The sequence below is a fragment of the Cupressus sempervirens genome, chromosome 11, assembly GCF_028749045.1.
Source record: "Cupressus sempervirens isolate cs-2001-9-10 chromosome 11, ASM2874904v1, whole genome shotgun sequence".
Lineage (NCBI taxonomy): Eukaryota > Viridiplantae > Streptophyta > Pinopsida > Cupressales > Cupressaceae > Cupressus > Cupressus sempervirens.
This window is the reverse complement of record NC_143128.1, coordinates 116,927,042-116,949,720: the sequence shown is the minus strand read 5'-3', so window position 1 is coordinate 116,949,720 and position 22,679 is coordinate 116,927,042. Positions and strand designations below refer to the sequence as shown.

At 33.2% G+C, this 22,679-nt stretch overlaps 1 pseudogene; it reads right to left on the bottom strand.

Annotated features, from left to right (window-relative positions):
• Positions 1-19,059: 19,059 nt before the first annotated feature.
• Positions 19,060-19,936, bottom strand: LOC149528505 (uncharacterized; annotated as a pseudogene).
• Between the last annotated feature and the right edge of the window lie 2,743 nt (positions 19,937-22,679).

Below are 22,679 nucleotides of genomic sequence, written 5' to 3'. Positions count from 1 at the left end.
TCCTTTATCATTTTCATTCATTTTTTCTTTCCATTTCCCTTTTTCTTATCATCCTAATAACCCTTGTTATCCTTATAAGACCTATTATTCTGATACTTCCTTTTATAGTTCTAGTTGGAGGATTTAGATGAAGAAGCATTGTTCAACCTATATTCCTATTTGAGGGATTATGTACTATGAACCCCATCATCTTAGGATCCAACATTTTTACCTCATTGTAAATCTCAAGTCACAAACCCATCACAAACTTTTGGGTTCTAAATAGTTCATCATGCTAGTACTATAAAACATACTTCACCAAATGAGATTTTTTTTTATGGTACTTTGTAATGTTCATGTTTGAACTTGAACTAGCTTGTATAAATTTGATAATTTCTTGTCATAGAACAACTATGGTAACCATTGCCTATAGAAGTTTTGTAAAATTTCTTCCCATTTTAACTCCTCATCCAAAAAAAAAATTTAACCATTACATTTTCATACCATGTAGCTACCTCACCCGTCACCTGAAATGTGGCCCAAACTCCTCTAGATTTCCCTATATAGTTTTGTACTAGGAAATACTTCTCCATGCTAGTAATACATGTCTCAACATCTTCCCCAAAAGCTCTACCACGGAATGTGGGTGGAGTAGATTTCTTGAGATCCTTCCTCAAGTCAGCTACTATCTGTACCCTATCATCATTAATGAGAGCAATCTGATGGTCAACTTCCACCTTTTTCTCTACCTCATATTTTTGAAAGGCCTCTACCAAGGGCTTATCCCAATATTTATTTCTTAGTTTCTCCTACTTACTAAGGGCTTTCGAGCCCTGATGTTTACAATGTTTCCTTCCCACTTCTTTAATTTGTTTATCTCAAGCCTCATGCCATAAGGTATCCATTATTTGGCCTTATTGATGTAACAAAGCCGTATATTGGATCAACATTGCCAATATCTAATCCATCCTCTCATTAGGTTCCTCAACTCAAGCACCACTACTAAACCCACCACTATCATTTGCTCTTGTAACAATAGTCATAACTCAAATTCCTAACACACATGGGCACACATTAGCATAGTTTCCCAAGGGCCTAGGGTTAAAAAAAAACTTTGATACCATATGTAAGAACCATGTCCTATAAAATGAAGCCACACCATGCAATATGAGAATTTTGAGAAAATAACCAATAATATATAAGTTGGAAAATTCAGAAGAACCAATGTACTATTTATTAGCTAACAACATCATATAGTATGAATAATTTGATTTAAAAACCAACAAGAATATAGAAAATGATATAGTGTAGAACCATCATACATATCCACTGGACATCTAAAAATATTAATAGCATGAACAATATGACCATCTCAATGTTCAAATTGAATTTACACCAATACAACAATAGAAAATATGTTGATCCATGTTTTCATCAGCTAATGCATGTTTTGAAGAATATTATATTTACATCATGTGTTGAAATTATATTTCCCATCTTACACAATTACCTAAAATGTCTCATGTCAAGGTTACAAGTACAAATTCATGAGATAGGTTATTAAATCTTTCCATAAGTCCTTTTATGAGACCTGGTGTCCAAATCCATGAAACGAAATCCATATACTATCTAAGATGAGATTGTGGCCCACATACTTATACCTTGCCATCCACAAAGTGTTTACTCCCCTAATATTCTTCTTGACATGAAGAATTCCCTTAACTTGACGCAAGAAGCCTAGCTTTCCAAAACAAGATGGATCGGGTGCAACTGTGAAACATACTACATACATCCATGTTTCTTATAGCTCATTCATAGAATGTGGTAAGGAAGAGAAAAGAGAACAACACACCTACTTATATGCAGTCAAAGAAAAATTCCAACATATATACCCACATGTACATTTCTTTTAATTAAAGCATATTTACTCATATTCAAGATGAAATAGGCATAGTCACACACACACACACACACACACACACACACACACACACACACACACACACACATGCTACATATAAGAAACATCATACCTAAGTGTAATAAATAAATGGCTTGGCCAAGCATTGAATTTGTCAATATTATTGAGATAGAGAAAAAAAAATAGTGAATCATATCTTTAGAATCCGATAGGTTGAGAGCAGAAAAATGTAGTGCATCCATCCCTATGCTCCCCATTGTCCACATTACACCCAACCAAAAATGAGTTAAACATCTGACAATCAGAATGACATTAAAGATTTAATTGAAATCTTTGATAAAACTTTGATTAGTTTTAAAAAATACTGAATACAAGTTACATTCAACTATAATGGAGGATGTTGATAATCATACCCAACATTGTAAATTCAAAATACAAGTTATATCTATCTACATCTAAAGGAACTCGATCAACATTAACTAGTAAATAAAATATCAAAGTTCAACATTTACAACTGAATGAACTTAGTTGTTCTCTACCATTCTAATAAAAAAATTTAGCTTTGAAGTTTCCTTATCTCCTAAGGTTTAGTGGAAATATTCATTCAGAAACAAAGATATGTGATTCTTAAGGTTTCATCATCATTGCTGAATTGCAAATAGGATATATAAAACTTCACAAACAACAACCATATAAATATACAAGCATTGAATACAAAGATAAATTAATGACTTCACTTCTCTAATGATATGGAACTTATAGATTATGTCTTCATTGATATTAAAAATAGAGCTTGTAGCTACAATAAAACATTTACTAGTTTATGTTTACATTGTTAGTGTAGTTTTTTATTTTTCCTATTTTGCTAGGTTTTTCCTACACTTTTAATAATCCTACTTAGGTTAATAAAGTATGTCTTATTAGGTGAATGGTTGTGAGGTATCACCTTCCTACATGTGAGCATCCATTAGCTATCTTGGGAAGATACTTTGCTATCTTTAGTCCGATAGATGGTTGCTCCTCATTGGTTGGTGTTGCCACCTCCTCTCTCTTCCTAGCCTATATAAGCATGCTACCTAGCTTGTATTTGCATCTCTTATTTTTGCATCCTCTTAATGTTATTTTGCTTCCAACATTTGCATTACTCTCTTGGAGACTAACTCTATGATGCTATTTTGATTTTGTATCATTTGCATTCATAGTTTAGATATTTACTCTTTGCACTAATTTTCTTAGTTATTAATCTTATCAGATTCTAACATGGTATCAGAGCTTTTCTATGTGCAAGAGTAGATTTTAGTTTCCTTATTTGAGATATTCGGGGGGGAGGCGAGGGGCGGGGGGGGGGGGGGGGGGGGGGGGGGGGCGCTGCTAATAAACTGTATTGTATTTTTTTGAAAAAAGAAGTATGCTCTTCTCTTGCATCTTTGGATGATCCTAAGAATCAGAAAACTTCAATCTCAAATCTGACAACCAACTTGCATATTTGGAGTTTTCAATTAGTATTGCAGGTTCCAGCATGCCATTGATGGACTTAGGAAGCTTATCCAGCATTTGCATGTCATATTTTGGTTGCTGGGGTCATTTTTTGATTTTTTGAGCTATTTTTTACTGTTAAAGGTGTCTAATTTACACTATAGCAGCATCTTTTGTACATCAATAAGAAAAAAGCTTTCTGGGTTTTCTTCGCAGCCTCGAAAAACCATCTGGGTATCTTTTAGATTTTGCATGCAAGTTGTATATTTTGTAGAATCGAGCATGAAAGGCTACAACCATACCTCTCTCCGTTGGCAGTCGCAGATTTGAACGCATTTTTCAAATGTCTCATTCTTGCTCATACGGACTCTGATTTTGATGATTCTTGATATGAACTTGGCTATTTTTTTGTGCTCTATCCACTAGTGGAGTTGTTTTTTGATTTTCATGCATGAATTCTTCAGAAATTGCAGATTCTTAGCCATGACTGTGCACAGTTCTCGTTTTCAAAACTTCGGAGGATCATAACTTTCTCATAGAACCTCGTATCGAGGCGATTCTTTTTTTGAAAGTGCATGATTTTTTGAGTAGATCACAGTGGTGCTATTTGTTTCCTTGATTATTTTGCCCAAGTTTCACTTTTAGCATATGCTCTTCATGAGGGTTTGTAATGCACTGAAATCAAGACCACTAAGTATTTCTTTCTAGTGGTAGTTGTAAATGCACTAAAATAAAGTGTCGAATCATATTTCTTTCGGGGGGGGTTCTTTGATTGAGTAGAAAGGGGGTGGGGGAGCATTGTCGTGGCGAGGTTCTTTTCTTTTTAGCATTTTTTCTCTATATTTCTTCATCATGGATCAAACAAATATGCCCATCCTAACTCCATACAATTACTTTGAGTGGAAGTCACGCATGACAATTCACTTAAGGAAAGTTGGATTAAATAGGATAACTATGGGACTTGAAACTGAACCTGCTAAAGATGAAGATAAGCCTAAGTGGTTTAACAAATGTGATGAGGCATATGGAACATTGTGTTTTTCTGTTTCTCCTAACTTGCTATTTCACATTGAGTCTTTGGATACACCAAATGAAGTATGGACAAAGCTAGAAACACTATTTGGCACAGAAGATTCAATGAGGGGTCATATGTTGGAAAATAAATTAATTAGTTTGATTCCAAGAAATTTCAACACAATCCAAGATTTCTTCACCAAATTGAAATCACTAAGGCTGCAGTTAAAACAATGTGGAATTGAAAAGAAAGATGAACAACTGATTCTTAGTATTCTCTCTAAGCTAAGTTCAGAATATTCTGTGTTTGTCTCTACTTTATATGCTACTAAGGGTGCACTTGGTACTCAATTCACCATGCCATCTTTAGATGATTTTTCTCTCAATCTCACTCAAGAATAGGACAAGCTAATCCAGATGGGCACTCTTAAGTCCTCTAAGTCACATGCCTTAGCTACCAACCAAGGCACAAAAGAACAACAAGGAAAAAGTAGTAACAACAATAGTAAGGACAAGAAACAAAAGAATAGTGAGGAGAAGAAGGATCAGATACCAGTTTCTTCAAAAGAAACTATTGACACACCATCTTCCAAGGGCGATAAGCCTAAGAAAGAAACGGTCAAATGTGCCTATTGTAAAAGACCTAGTCATGATGAACATAAATGTTTGCAGAAACAACTTGATCACTTGAGATACATTCTTGAGAAGAATAATATCAGTTTTCCTGAGTCTATCAAAAAAAGTTCTACTGAAGGGTCTAACAAAGAAAAAGAAAATAGCAAGGGGAAAGGGAAGGGCAAGGCTCTTTTTTCAATTGCTTCCTCACCATCCACTTGGGTTCTTGATTTGGGTACTTCACACCACATGGCTTCATCTAAGGAAGAAATTGCATCCTTAGAGCCATGTACTATGAGTTCTATGTTGATGGGTGATAAAACTCCTTTTGAGGTGTGTGGGAGAGGGTTTGTTGATGTGGGCGATGGGACATTCCATGATGTTCCTTGTGTACCCTCAATGTCAACTAATCTCCTATCAGTGTACCAGATCACTCACACAAGTTTAGGCAAGCAGGTTGAGTTCAGTCCTAGTTCAGTGGAGATATGTGAGGTGCAGAATGATTCTACAGTTGCAGTTGGGAGAGCAGATCATTAGTCACGACTCTATATGTTTTCTCACTTTGTTCTTGATCCTCCTTTGACTGTTTCACTTACTCACTCTAATGATGTGATCAGAATATGGTATGAGCGGTTTGGCCATCTTAACTTCCACTACTTGCATCAGCTTAACCAGTAGAGCATGGTCACAAGGTTTCCTTCTCCTTTGACATTGGAGTCACTTGGAATACGTGATAGATCTTCTAATGGGTCAGATTCACTTGAGCAGTCTTCTACCTCCGCTTCTGATGCAGAGAGTGATTCAGAGGACTCGCCTCCTTCCTCTCCTAGTCATCATTTACAGGTTGATGATTCTCCTCTAGATTCTCCATCTTCTGGTCCACTTTGGGCTAGACAGACCTTGCAGTTTGCAGGTGATTGGGTTGGGAATCCATCAGACACCAAGCAGATTTGTTCACAATTCTAGGATGCTCTACATATCTTCATTGCTACTGCCTCAAATCCATAGTCCTTTCATGAGGCTTCTGGTATTTCTGAGTGGGATACAACTATGTAGGAAGAGTATAGTTCCTTGATGAGGAACCACACTTGGGATCTTGTCCCTTTTCCTAAGGGAAGAAAACTTGTTCGATGTAAGTGGATCTACCGAACAAAATTTGCAAGCTTTGTTGGAGGTGTGGGATGCTTCATCTTTTAGGGAGGCCTCTTCCTCTCACTTGGAGTCCTAATTTTCTTTGGGGAGTCTCTTTTCTCTCTCTTTTGGGGGAATTTTATGTACATGGGTACCTCATCAGGTTTGACTTGCCAGGACCCATTTCTACATCCACCTAAGCTTCGCTTATGGGGGGGTGTTAGTGTAGTTTTTTATTTTTCCTATTTTGCTAGGTTTTTTCTACACTTTTAATAATCCCGCTTAGGTTAATAAAGCATGTCTTATTAGGTGAATGGTTGTGAGGTGTCACCTTCCTACATGTGAGCATCCATTAGCTATCTTGGGAAGATACTTTGCTATCTTTAGTCTGATAGATGGTTGCTCCTCATTGGTTGGTGTTACCACCTCCTCTCTCTTCCTAGCCTATATAAGCATGCTACCTAGCTTGTATTTGCATCTCTTGTTTTTGCATCCTCTTATGGCTATTTTGCTTCCAGCATTTGCATTACTCTCTTGGAGACTAACTCTATGATGCTATTTTGATTTTGTATCATTTTCATTCATAGTTTAGATATTTACTATTTGCACTAGTTTTCTGGGTTATTAATCTTATCAAATTCTAACAAAAATAACACATAGATCTTGATAAACTTTTGTTATTCATTATTGATTCAATTCAACATCCCAAAAGTTCTAAGTTCAAACATATTGTTCAAAATGTCTATGAATACCAATTCGTAAGTTATTAAACTGAATGGGAGCTTGTCATGAGCTACCTAGAAAATTCAAAGATTTTGATTTCCAATAGAAAGTGGAGAAATTTTGAACAAGGTAGGAATTTTGGTAAGTGTCAACTAACAAGCTACAAGTAAAAAATGTACTCATTTGATGGTCTAAATGAATGTGATATTGCTATTAGGATTTAATTGTGTGATTTTGAGTAAAACTCATTGATCCATGTTTCATGAGTAGTAATTCAACATGAATCCATCTCTCATGAGAATAAATGGAATAGTTAACACTCATTGGATCTAGGTGATGCTCATAGGGATTAAGTACTAGGACTTCCCAAGAGGTAACCTATTCCAGTACCACTCCAGCTCGAGCACACTTAAGTATGGAGTTTCCTTCATGGATAAACCCAAAGTTTGCAAACCCATTTGAAAAACCTTCACTAACTATTATTTCTTATGAACCATTCATTAGAAATCCCCTCAAGCTCATCAATTTATAAGTAGGAGATAATTTCCATAGCAAGTAAAATTGTGATATTGCTATTAGGATTTAACTGTGTAATTTTGAGTGAAAATTGTTGACCCATATTTCATGAGTAGTGATTCAAGATGAATCCATCTCTAATGAGAATAAATGGAGCACTTAAGACTCATTGGATCTAGGTGATGCTCACAAGGTGAAGCATTGGAACTAAATGATGTTCATTTGTTTTGATTTCAAATGATTTTATGTGTCTCTAAAGAAATCAAATGAACATTACTCACACTATAGTATAAAATAGAACTTTCAAATTGGTTTCTATCTCTACCTCTATTACACTAAATGTGGTTTTCTTTGCCCACAAGCCCTTTTGAAATATCGATAGGAGAATCAATGAAAGATCTTGATGTTTGCAAGCTGGTCGGTCGATAAGTTTGAATGAGATTTTTTATTGAATATGTATGCTGTAATTTCATCATAATAATGACAAATAAGATAAGAACATTAGAATCCATCATTATCAGAACATAGTAATCATGATATTTATTAGAAAATAAGGATGCCCTAGCATTACTCACATTGGATTCTAACACTCACATCATCCCCAAAGGTTATATTATGTATTACAAGCTTCACGAAATGTTGTATAGGGATCAAGGAAAAGGACAACATAACATGAATGGAATAATAATTTTAATTCACTTCACAGTACATTCCACAAAAACTTTAAGGATGGATGCCAACATTTTAGAGATAAGCATATAAAAAATATGGTAGTCATTGTTGTGAAGCTTTGCCAGAATGTCTTCCCCTTCCTCTTTTGTCTTCTTCAACCATCAGTGGGCTTCTTCTCAATTCTAGCCATCATATTTTCCAATGAGCCTCTCTTTTTCTATATACATTCTACAAAGATAATTGACCTAATCGTTGTTCTTGTCACACAAAAACAAGTTAGCGTTCAGTGAATAAGTTTAAATGCATACTGTTATTTGTAACAAGTTAGAAGGAGGAAAAATAAATAGTGTTGTGTTAAGACATATTAATAATATATGTTAAATATGTGAAGATTTAGTTTTCTTCCATTCTTATAAAATCACTCATCATTTTAATGATATAATAAACCTACTACCAATACATCTTTCCATAATACAACATCCATTGTTATAATCTATTTTTTGTTTTGAGAATACAAGATTAAGTTAGACAAAATGTGACAATAAATAATATTGAATCCTAAGTGATGTGTGTGAGTGGCTATGACACCATTTGATTAATCCCCTTCTAAGAGGCTAACCCCATTTACCTCAACCACACTCTCATCCCATTGATTCTATATCGAATCAAACACTCACAACAATAGAGAATTCAATAATCTAATCCCATTAATACGATTAGATATAAGACATTAAATATACTCGTGAATGACATAGCACAAATAATATAACATGATCACATAAGGAATGAAATGAGTCATCTCATATACTTAAAATAATAACTTAAATAATCTTAAGCAAAAAACATAGTATTTCAACAAGTGAGACATGAGAGTTAATTTTTTTATTTCCATGATATTCATCATTTATCATACCTAATATCAGTTAGTGATGAATAGATAAAAGATAAAAGATTTCAAAATGTTCAACTAGATCTAGGTAAGAAAGAAGTATATCTTGCATAATAATACATATATAGAAAACAAAATTATCTAGAATGAAAACTAAAATATCATATTCTTCTCATTCTAATATGCACAGAAGTATGCATTATTTATACAAGAGCTTTCTTAGAACATAAGTCCATATCTATTGTGACAAGTAGAAAGAAGAAAATTATAAGAATGTCTAATCTACAAAAATAGTTAGATGTGTAGAGTAAAGTATACTACAAAATATAAATTTACACCACATTGGTACATAAGAACTTGTGATACAAGAGTTAGAAGAGTAGATTTTAAAATTTAGCAAGACATTTTATCATATCAAAGCAAGATTGAATTTATACATAACAATTAAATTCATAACAGCATATGAAATACATTACGACTACTACCTAAAACACATTATGACTACCTAAAATGTTAATTTTGAAAAATATAAATAGTTCAATTAGCAATAAGATTAATGTTCACTAGGTATTTAAATTAATTAAATATTTTAAATTAGATATTTAAGATAGATATATTATTTTCCATATAAATTTTATATATACATACACAAAATTTTAACTTATTAATATTATGATTTTAAATATTTTAAAAAAAATTAAAATTCACAAATTTTAGACAAATAATTTATTTTTTTCAAAATTTGTACATAAATTAGATAAAATTGTATAAGTGTATTTTTAAAATGTAGATGTTATAACTTGTTATTAGTATTTAATGAGAATTTACTTAATTTTGATTTTTTATTTATCTTGCCCAAAAATTAGTTAATAGAATATACAATACGAATAAAAGTATTCTTGCAAATTTATAGTAAATAAAATTTATGACACAATTCATTAACTTTTATTAAATCATATAAAATAAAATGACAACTTACAATCACTATTTACAATAATTTTATGTTTGAAAATTTTTATTTTATTAGTATGCACAAATAGTTTTTAGTTCATTTTTATGCCTATTGCATCCCTCAAAAATAATAAAACAATTCTCCTCATGTAAAAGTGGATTTTACTAGACATGACCGCACTATGAACACAAAGCTATCTTTTTAGATAGTTTTTTAAATTAAGAAATAAAAATTCCCCCAAAAAAAATTCAATACAATCAATCATAAAATAGAAATTAGAAACTAAAAAAAAAAAACTTTTAAATAATCTAAATTTTGAACTTTAGAACTTCTCTAAATTTTTATCATAAATACACAGCATAGTGGCTTGTACTTGTTGTATTAGTAATAATTGTAGAAAGTTTTATAAATGAATGAATTTTAGTTTTAGTTTTATTTATTTAATTTTCTTTAAATTATACAAAATCTAATATTGTACAAATATTATTATTTATCTCAAGCCTTGAGAGAATGGCTTCATTTAATTTAAAAAATTGGTTCAATTGAACAATATATGAAAAATAATTTTATGTTGAAGTTGATGAAAGATCAACCCCACAGCTCCCAAGAATCACCTAGATGCAAACACTTATCACAGAATGAGAAGCAAAAAGCTTCTAGATGCTAAAATTGTTAGATCCATATATGAGACATTCTTGATGAGAAAAAAAAATTTCTATTATCAAAAGTGAATGAATCAAATTACAAAGAGATCAATCCTTATGGAAGAAGATCAAAACCCTAATAAGGTAAAACCTAGGTTGCATGATAATAATTAATAAAAGAATTAATTATTATATGCCTAAAATTTAGCTTAAGTAAACTAGAGATAATAAGTGAGTTAATAATTAAATCAAAATGATTTAATTAATAAGACAATATCTTATTACTCTAACACCCACCTTTAAGATAAACTTAGGGAGTAGCTAAAAACCTAGAAACTACTGCTGGAAAAATTTTTGGGTTTTGGCAAAAAAAGCCTAATGAGGTACCCAAGCAGAGCCAAATCTCTATATGTGGAGAAATAGATAAAACCACATTGGAGAAACCCTACTCAAAAAAGAGATGGAAAGAATGTTCTAGAAGATAGGAACAAAGGATGACCATGAAGAATACCACTAAAGCATGAAGCTACAAATACTGCCAAACTACTAATCTGAAGAACCTCCATTGTATAGAACATGACTAGGTAGAGAAGACTAAGTCTCAAGAGCTGATCAATAAAATATGGAAGGTATATTCATGGCCTCCAAAAATAGGAATGAAATAATGTCTTTATGATAAATGATCCGTCTCACCGAAATGCATAAGTATCTAGCCACTACAATCACCTAGTACATAAGATCGAATACATAGTTAACTCTATCCAATCAAGAAGGTAAAAAAACCAACATAAAGCCCCTCTAAAGTAGAGAGTTAAGACATGAACACTGAAACGCAATTCAATATCTCACGTAAAAATAAGAACTAGGAACATTGAGAGTGAAAAAGAAGTAGAAACACCTATATTGGCACGTGCCATCAACACATCATGAGACTAATGTCATGGAAGGAAAAATCACTTGATAAAGGAAGATGGAGAATATGGACAACATAAAATCTCCCAAGGCACTTTATAATGTAGTGCAAGTACAATAAAACACAAAGATTTCCAAGATCTTGAAATACAATAGACCGACACTATATCTTAGTGCATTTGCAAAAATACTACAAAAGGATGTCAAAAAATATCAAAAGAGACATAAGGCTGATATTATAGATAGCATCACCAATAAAAGATTATTTGAAACAAAAAAAACAATCCCAAGACTTGAAACAACCAATATATCCATCAGAATGCAATAAAATAAAAAACTGAATGGGATGTGCTTGGACTAGAATCTAAAAAATAGAACGTCTCAAAATATGTCTCTCGAATTGAAAAATATAACTTATGAATTTAAAAGCCAAAATAGGTCACTAAACCACATCAAAAATCCAAATAAACTATACAATCATGATGATCTCAAAATTAGTTTTTCGACACTTCTTTCGGATCCAAAAACAAAGTCCTAATAGGCAAGTTATTGCAAAAAAACCCCATGTAGGTAAAAAAAGCACTAGAAAAGAAAAAACATAAAATTTTCACTAATATAGGATCCATGCCAAAATGTCTTAAAAGTGTGTCCACTAGCACTAGAGATTGCCTCAGGAAGTGTGTGGCAAAGTAACTCCTGCATGTAAAAGAAATAATTATTTTACTTTTTAAAAAAGTGAAGATTATTATTATTATTTTATTGATTAGAAAATTGATTTTTTATTTATTTTCACATTATGAAATGTTTGGGAGGGAGACAAAAAATGAGAGATGACACCATAAAAATTAGAGAATATATCAATGTAAGAGAACGTATAATAAAGTTAACTATGTATTTAGTAAATAAAGTTAACTATGCACTGAATACTACAATCACCTAGTAAGTAAAGTTTGATTAGTTATATATAATAAAAAAACAAAAAAAAAACAAAAAAGTAGCTTAAAATTGTTGTTACAAAATAAATAGACATAACAACTATAAAAAAAATTCATACAATTTCTACTATTTCATAATAGACCACAATCTATAATACTAAAATTAAATAGATCTTAAATATGAAATAATTAAATATGTTGAAGTTGATGAAAGATCTATAAGGAAGAAAAGGTGCATAGAATCAGTTCCTACACTAATATTTTAGAGGACAATTATGCAAATTCAACTAACTATTGTAGAGATCTCAAGAAATGCATAATAACTTAATCAAAAGAACAACGAACTCATAATACAATGATTATCGTGAGGAAACCCTTTCAGGAGAAAAATCTACCCTCCAAAAATTGACAATGTATTCTAAAATATGGAAGATTACAATACCCTTGCAATGCAAGTTTTTACAAGAGTGCATCACCACAACTCAAACTCAAACTCGGACTTAGAGAGAATCCTAGAACTAATCTTGCAAACTAAACTCAATGATTCAAACACCTCCCGAAGCCCTCCTTTTAGAGTGTTTTGCCACTTGGAAATCATTTGTGGTTTTATAAAACCATGGGTCAAAAACATGGAAAAGCAACCATGCCACATGTTACCCACTTCTAATTTGTAACTCCAAGAATACCATTTTCATCCATAATTTTTTCCTTTTGTTTACACCCACATAAAAGTCATATAATGAGTTTTCTACACTCTAAAAATAGCCCTTCTACATTTTTCTAGAGACTAGAATTTTTTTAAACAATTTATACACCTTTTTCCAACTCATAAACATGTAGAAAACAACCATAAAAAAATTCTAGAATTTTGTAAAAAAAATCTAGAGTTTTCCGGCTAAATTTTTCTAGAGTTTTTCAAAAAAATCTTGCAAGGTTGAAACACAATTCTCAGCATTCTCCAAATTGTTGAACACCTTTCAAGAGTCAAGGGATCCACCATTTTATGGACTTAATTGCTAGGAGCCGAGAGGCCCATAGACTTCGAACACCATTTGAACTTCTTTGTGCTCGCAGGCTTAGTTAATGCATCAACAAAAATAATCAGAGTCTCTACCTTCTCTAGCTTTACCTTTCCATCCTCGACCATATCTCTCGCAAAATGATATTGTACATCAATGTGCTTGGTCCTGACATCAAATGTCAGGTTTCTTGCTAGGAAGATTGCACTCTGACTGTCACTATAACTTGTAATTGTACCCTGTTTGAACTCTCTATATGAACATAGTTCCTTAACCAAGATGGTTTCCTTGTAGACATGAGTAGCTACCATATACTCTACCTCTGTTGTGGAAAAAGTGACCACATCTTGTCACTTTCTCATCCAACTGATTGCACCACCAAATAATGTAAACACATATGCACATCAGTGGATCTTATACTATCAACATCACTAGTCTAGTCTAAATCCACATAGCCTTGAATGTCTAGGGAATGCTCATTTCTTGTTGCATAAAAATATATATATTACTATGAGGCATCCCACAAGTATCTGAAAACTCTTTTTTCTACATCCCAATGTGCTCTTCTTGCATTAGACATATAATGGGAAAGTACTCCCACTACTTGGGCAATGTCTAGTCTTGTACAAACCATAGCATACATCAAACTTTAAACAACACTATGATAGAGTACTTGACTCATCTCTTCCATCTCCAATGGGGATGAAGGACACTGTGAGCTAGAAAGATTTGTTTGCATAGTACTAGGAATACTCAATGGTCTGGAATCTTGCATATTTAATCTTCTTAGAATAGTACCAACCTACTTACTCTATCCTAGCCAAAGCTTTCTATTTTTCCTATCTCTCATAATCTCCGTTCCTAGAATGCACCTTGATGCATCAAGATCTTTCATTTTAAACTTTGCTGAGAGCTAAGATTTTAATTCTGCAATCAAACCTTTTCCTTTGCCAATAAACAACATGTCATCAACATATAAGGAAATAACTAGGAAATAATCACCATCAAACTTGTAGTATATACAGTGATCAGATTTGGATTGCACAAATCCCAAACTCCATACTTAATAATCAAACTTCTGGTAACACATCCTAGGACTTTTTTTTAGACCATACAAGGATTTCTTCAATTTATAGACCAAATGACTTTTACCTTTCACCACAAAGTTCTCTGACCATGTCATATAAATTTCTTCCTCCAAATCTCCATTAAGCAAAGTTGTCTTCACATCAATCTACTAAACTTATAGATCATAAGATTCTACAATAGAATGTAAAAATCAAATGGATATAATTTTTTCTACAAGAGAAAAAATTTCACCATAATCAATTCCTACAACCTAGGAGTAACCTTTTGCAACCAATCGTACTTTATACTTCTCAATTCTTCCATCTAAACCCATCTCCCTTTTGAACATCCATTTACAACCAACAATTTTCTACCCTTCAAGCAATGGTACAAGGTCCCATGTGTCATTTCTCTTAAGAGATACCATATCTTCTTCCATCACAATTTTCTAGGACTTTGAATCATTCATACCAAGAGCCTCTTCTATAGATTTTGGTTCATGTTCATGTTCATGTTCATGTTCATGTTTAGGTTCTTCCTCTTCCTCTTATAATTCATAACTTGTAGAGATCTCTTCAACAACTTGTCTTTCTAAGGGCCTTGATTCAACTTTCTTAGCTGTAGTAGGAAGTTGAATCACATCTTTCTTTTCTTTTATCTACTTTGGCTATATTTTAATAGATGAAGGCTTAGTTTCTCTAAATATAACACTTCTAGAATATAATACCTTTTGTGCAATAGGATCCCAAAGCTTGTTCCTTTCACACCATAACTATATTTGATGAAGATACATTTGACAACTTTGTTGTCCAATTTTGTCCACTTCTCCTTTGGCACATGAGAATATGCCTCACAACCAAAAACTCTTTGATGTCTAAGTGAAGGCTTGTAGCCCGACCATGCTTCCATTGGTGTCTTATCAACAAGAGTTGATTTAGGAGACTTTTTTATTAGGTAGTAGGCAATGGCTACAACTTCGGCCTAAAATTTTTTTTGTAGTCCAACTCCACTCAGCATGCTCCTAGCCTTCTCCATCATGGTCTTGTTCATTCTTTCTACAACTCCATTCTGCTATAGAGAATTTATGGAGTTTTCTTCTCTCTTTTAATACCACAATCTTTCCAAAATGTGTCAAAATCATTGGAGCAATATTCATCACCATTACCAATTCTCAAATGATTTATCTTCTTTCCAATTTGCAACTCAATCATTGCTTTAAATTCTTTGAAAAAATAGAAAACTTTAGCTTTACTTCTAAGAAAATAAACCCATGTTCTTCTACTAAAATCACCAATGAAAGAAACATAATAAACTGATCTACCAATAGAAGGAACATCAACTAGACCAAATACATCCAAATAGATTAGATCCAACATACATGAGGACTTATGAGAACTTGAGTAAAAATAAATGCAGTTTTGTTTTTAATAGATACAATGCTCCAAAAAATCAAAATCAAGATTGTATTCATTCAGTCGATCAACAAGGTTTTTATTCTTTAAGGTTCATGGACCTTTCTCACCTATGTGGCTAAGTCTCTAGTGCCAGAACATAGTCTTCTCTATAGGTAACTTTGATTCAGTACATAGAGCACCCTTGGGTACCCAAAAACCACAACCATCTATTGAAAGAGAAATTTTCTCCTTCTCTAACAAAGTAGTCCTCTTCATAATCTTATTAGAAGTACTATTGCATTCAACCATGCATGCATCAAGCTGGTAAAGTGTACCCAATATGCTTCCTCTCGCTATTACTATAGCACCTCTCACCATTTCCATGCCTACTTCATAAAACTCTTCATGCACACCTACATCTATTAGTTTACTGAAAAGTAAAAAATCCCTCACTAGTCTCAGGATATGAAAGACACCACCAAATCCTATAATTCTATCATTAGAAAATTTCACATGAATACTTTTGTGACCAACAAAATTAAGAACAGATTTATCACCCAAACATACCTTGCCACCATAAAACTTTTCATATTTACTAAATCAATTTCTATTAGGAGTCATGTGAAGAGATGCACCTAAGTCTATCAACCATGCATTATCACCTACATGAGTGGCCAAGGTTGTGATGAAAGAATCTCCATCTTCCTTCTTGGACTCAGAATCATAATATTGCTTCTTTTTTTCTTTTTTTTCTTTTCCTCTTTGCAGTCCTTTCGAAAGTATCCAAGTTTGCCACAATTCCATAAAATCACCTTGCACATACATAAAGGTTTTAATCTCCCCTTATTCTTGGACTTAGAATGGCCATCCCACTTCTTGTTCTTGCCTCTTTCCTTTAGTGTTCCTCAAACACTCAAAGCCTTTTTGGAATTGAGAGAGACCTTCCTTCTCATCTCTTCATAAAGTAGAGAGTCAACAATGTCTTCCATCTTCAAGATAGCTGAAGTGCTCCCTATGGGCATGACAAGGCTATCTCATGAGTCTGGCAATGAACATAGAAATATTTGGCACCTTTCTTCTTCATCCATCCACACATATTAAAACTTACAAGATGCTCAAAAATCTATCCACCTTCTTCCATTCTTAAGAAAGACAACTTCTTCCTCAAGAAAATCTTGTTCACAAGTGATTTCGCTTGATAGATCTCACTTAGCTTCTTCCAAAGCTTCTTGGCATTAGGTTCTTCATGGAAATTAATCAGTATAGAGTGTACAAGACACAATCTAGTGAGTCTTTTAGCTTTTTTGTCTCTCACATCATACTCTATGACTAAAGTTGGATTTGTGGGCCTTAGATTCTTTTCATCGACTGCAACCCATAGATCCTTATCAATCAATAGATCTTCCATCTTCAATTTTCACATTTCAAAGTGTGTACCAAATAAATTCTCTACATGAATCCTCCTTGATGTGCTTTCCATCTTTGCAATCCTGCAACACAAAAATACAAACCTTTGCACAAGCTCCCATTGAAACCTTGATTAGCTCAGAAAACCCTGTACCTAACAAATAGAACCAAAACTAGCCAGGCTCTAATACTACTTGTAAGGAATCAAAGGTGGATGAAATCACTTCCTACACTAATCTTTGAGAGGATGATTATGAAAATTCAACTAACTATTGTAGAGATCTCAAAAAATACATAATAACTTTATCAAAATAATAATGAAATCATAACACAATGATTACCATAGGGAAACCCTTCTAGGAGAAAACCCCTACCCTCCAAAACTAGCATAGTGTATTCTCATATATGGAAGATTAAAATACACTCGCAATGCAAGTTCTTACAAGAGCACATCAACAAAACTTAAAATCAGACTCAAAATTAGAGAGACTCCTTCTAGCACTAGTCTTGCAAACTGAACTCAATGATTCAAACACCTCCCCAAGCCCTCCTTTTACAGTGATTTTCCACTTGGAAACCATTTGTGATTTTATAAAACCATGGGCCAAAACCATGGGAAAAAAAACTATGCCAAATGTTACCCACTTGTAATTTGTAACTCCAAAAATACCATTTTCATCCATAATTTTGTCCTATAGTTTAAAATCCCATAAAAGATATATAATGAGTTCTTTACACTCTAAAAATAACCCCTCTACATTTGTATAGAGACTAGACACATTTTTAACAACTTACACACCTTTTTCAATCTCATAAATATGTGGAAAACTACCATAAACAAGTTCTATAATTTTCTAATAAAATTCTAGTGTTTTCTGGCTAAAATTTTCTAATGTTTATTGGAAAAATCTTGCAAGGTTGAGACACAATTCTCAACAAGATCAAGCACACAACTCCCAAGAATAACCTACATGCAAATACCTATCACAAAAAGAGAGAAGGAAAAATTATGGAGGCTTGAATTTCCAAAATCCAAGATGAGACATTCTTGATGAGCAAAAGAGAGATTGGTAATATAAAAAATTCAAAAATAATCCTCACATTGTGAACAATAAAATCTTAAAAGTAATCTCAATTCCCAATTGTCAATTAAACTTTATAATGAAAGATAGTCCTTATAAAGGAGAAGAAAACCCTAAAAAGGTCTAACCTAGGTTGCATAATAATATTTAATAAAATAATGAAATATTATTTATAACTTAAGTGAGCTAGAGTTAATTAGGAAATATCTACTTATTCTAACACCACGGTAGCTAAAAACCTAGAAACTACTACTGAAAGTAGAAATAGGTCTGGACAAACAAGGCTTGATGAGGTACCCAAGTACAACCAAATCTCTAAAAAGAGGAAAAATAAAGAGAACCACATCAAAAACATCCTACTCCAAAAAGAAATGAAAAACTTGCTGAAATATTTATGTACTCTTAAAAGATTCAAAATAGCTATAGAAGCAAATAGATTAGAAGCCATGCCTTGGTTGCCAATGTTAGCAATGCAGTGGTGAAGACTTGATATCAAAATTAATATCGCCACATTGCCTTGGTCTATGGTTCCAATGAAGCTAACTATGAAACCATCAACCTTTAGGAGAAATTGAATAGTTGAAATTAACTTATAGTCATAGAGTACTCCATTCTCGGGCCTACTTATCCATTCTTAGGCCTAGTATAAGCGTGAACTTATGCATGCTTGATAGGCAAGGACATTTACATATATGAAGCTACTTGTGCCAATTACCAGAAAGGCCAAGGAAGAAAATAAAATATCAAACTGGTACACACACCATATTAGTTTTCAAATAGACCTATAGGAGCTTCAAGGCTTCCAAGCGTTCTTCATGTTCTGGTTCTAGCTTAGGAGGCGTGTAGTGTCCATGTAGGTCTTCAAAAACATATTCCTTTGTGAGTTCCCTCTTTGTCAATATGTGATAGTGTCTTTGCCATATTCTTTGAATTGCCATTGTTGCTGCTAGTAGCCCATAGGCAACACCAAGGATCACAAAAATAATTATAGAAATAACCATGAGTGGACCACAAGCTTCCATGGATGCTAGAAAACAATCCAAAATATCTCACGGCGTAAACATCACACACTAAGTCTTGATTCCTAGGCTTAAAGTGTTAAATAGTCAAAGTTGACTTATTTTTACAAGCTTAATTTCTTCCTTAGTGTGTGATGTTTAAGGGTGACCCCAAAATACCCCCTCCATAACAACAATTGCAACATCCTACCATACATGGATCATTGTTGTTAATTGACGAATACTACACTATCAAACCTCCAATACCTAGAATTACGAAAAAACAAAAACTGCAAAACAATAGGAGAATGGTATAGGATGCTTGGACAATAGTCAATTCATCCATTGCTAAATGAATTTTTGAAATCCTTGTTTGTGTCCATCAGGTATGCAATACTGCCAATAACAACAATTGTTGTTTGCACTACCAAAAACACGAGGAGGACATCACGTACAACAAAAATCCTAAAAAATTTCTTACGCCAAGAGTAATTGTCAGGTATTTCAGTCCCAGATGGAACTAGGCTTTACAAGTTGAGCAATGTGAGAATGCAAAACCTTCCTTCACAAATCGGCAGTGGTCAAGGCATGAATGTTGGACAAATTAAAACATTCTATTAATCCTAAACTCTTACATCGTATAAAATAAAAATTTTAGTTAAAGAAATCCTATAATTAAAATTTTAATACCTTTAGATTTCGGGGAGAGTGGTGCAACCACTATATATGACCTCCTTGTGTATGTGGACTTTAATGTGACAAGAAATAGTTTACAACTATTAAATTTAATTATTTGACCCCTCCTTGTGTATGTGGACTCTACTGTGACAAGAAATAATTTACAAATATTAATTTTAATTATTAGGATTGGTCAAATAGAAATCAAGTGAAGTTAAACAAAACTCTTTACAATAGTATAATAAATTATGGTAAAATCAAAGTGGTGATCACCACTAGGCAAGTACTAATAAATTATGGTCAAAGTGGTGATCAACTGACACATAGGTATAATCAATGGCGATATTAACGGCACCAATTGCACGCGATTTGCCATAAACTATGTTATTAACAGTCTTGGAATTAAGATGCAATCTAACAAAGATCATAATAACATCATTTTGAAATTGATATTTAAATGGCTTTCAGCTGGCAGTCGATTTAATTATCAATCATATCACGAACTTAGGATCTTACAATGGGGTCTTTTCGGTCAGGACAGCTTTCGCCATATTTGGAAATGTAAATAATATCATGAATATTTTTTTCAGCTTCAGTATATATGACTGTTATTTTATTTGGCTTCAGTATATACCACTGAATATTTCTCTTAAACTGTCTTCTTAGCATTTGCCAGTACTGTTTCAATGAAATAGGCAAGGATTGAATGGTCAGTTTCCTTTATTTTATTTTATTCTCCCTCGTTCCAGACTTCATAGCATTTGTGAATGTTGTTGACCATTTATTTATATTTTAATCTTTATTTACATAGGCCTAGTTTCGATGTATATATAATGCAGCAAGGAAATGTTGGCCTTTAGTGTAGTGGGTGAGGATTTCTAGAATGGCTGTTTGATATAACAAGGGGTGATTTCCTTTATAAATAGGAATTGACTGTCGACATATTTTCACAGCAAGTTTAAAAGAGAAGAATGGCAAAGGCAATGAAATTGTTTTGTGCAGTGATAGCAGTGGGTATGATTGGTCTTGCATTTGTTTTTTTAAAGACATCAATGTTTTAATAGAAATACACGCATACATAAAAAAACATTATATTTCAAAAATCCTTGTCAAATCAAATTATCTATTATATATGTATATATTAAAAGCAACAACAAAACTATTAGCAATTGTATTTACATTCACGTTCTATCTATCATATTTAAATCTATTATCTATAAATAAAATGGAACACCTAACTCATTTTTTTGATCTTCAAAGTTAGTTCTGGAATATAACAAGACAACAATCATGACATTCTACGTGATGTGTGTGGGTGGCAGGGTGGCATCCGAGACATCCCCTTCTGAGAGGCTAGCCCTATCTACCTCAACGACACTCTCTTTGTGTCAATCCTTGCATCCACTTAGACACTCACAACCAAAAATGAGTCAGTAACAATTATAATCAATATATTAGAACTTAATTACATCATTATTAAGAAATAAAACATTAACTTAATCATGTATTAAAGTACGACATTTAAGCATACATCATATGACATCATCATCATAACGTAATCTCATAAATTTCCAAAAATAATTCAATTCATTTATCTTAAATTATAATTAATCTATTTTGACCAAGTCAACATTTGCCACATAAGCAAGAAAAGAAATGATTCTATGGTGAGATGTGACATCCTTCCCTACTAGGAAAAGGCATCGTCTCAATGCCATGCACAACAAAATTTAGTATACATAAACCAAAATTGTTATCCAATCTGAAATAAAACAACTAGGCAAAAAGATGGGGAAAGGATTTCTATAAATCCTCTGCATCTTCCCAAGTGGCACTATCAACACCAAATTAGTCCCATTCGACCTTACACTAGAGTATATCCCTATCTCGTACCTTGAGGGTACGCTCCTCAATGATTTGGGTGGGCTAAACTACGATTACCCCTAGGTCTTGCACCTGCAACAAATGCCAGTCAAGAATGTGAGATATCTTAGGATGATAGGGTTTAATCAAAGATGCATGGAAGAAATTATGAATACAGGCTAAAGAATGTGGCAGAGCAAGCCGATAAGCAACTAGGTTGATGAATTTTAAGACCTTGAATAGGCCAACAAATCTCAGAGCAAGCTTTGAAGTCTTGCCAAACGAGATTGAACTCTTTTGTGGTTTAACCCTCAGAAACACATTATCCCCAATTTGGAAATGGCAGAAAGTGTGTTTCTTGTCTGCATAACTCTTCTATCAATCTACTGCCTCCTTCAACCAGTTATAGATTAAGATCACCTATTCTTCCATTTCTCTTAGCATCTTAGGACCCACAATAACCCTGTCCTCAACCTATTCCAACTAATAGGAGTCTGACATCTTCGTCTGTAGAGAGCCTCAAATGGAGCCATACCCAAAGAAGAATGATAGGAGTTATTATAGGAAAATTCCACCAATGGAAGATACTCCTCCCATTTGTACTACTAATCCATGCAGTACATGTGTAACAAATCTTCCAGCACCTGATTTACCCACTTTGTCTGACCATCAGTCTCATGGTGGTATGTTGTATTGAAATTCAAACATGTACACAATGTGGCGTTCAAGGTTGTCCAAAACATTGAAGTCATTCGGGTGTCTTTTTTTGAAATAATGGTCTCTGGAATACC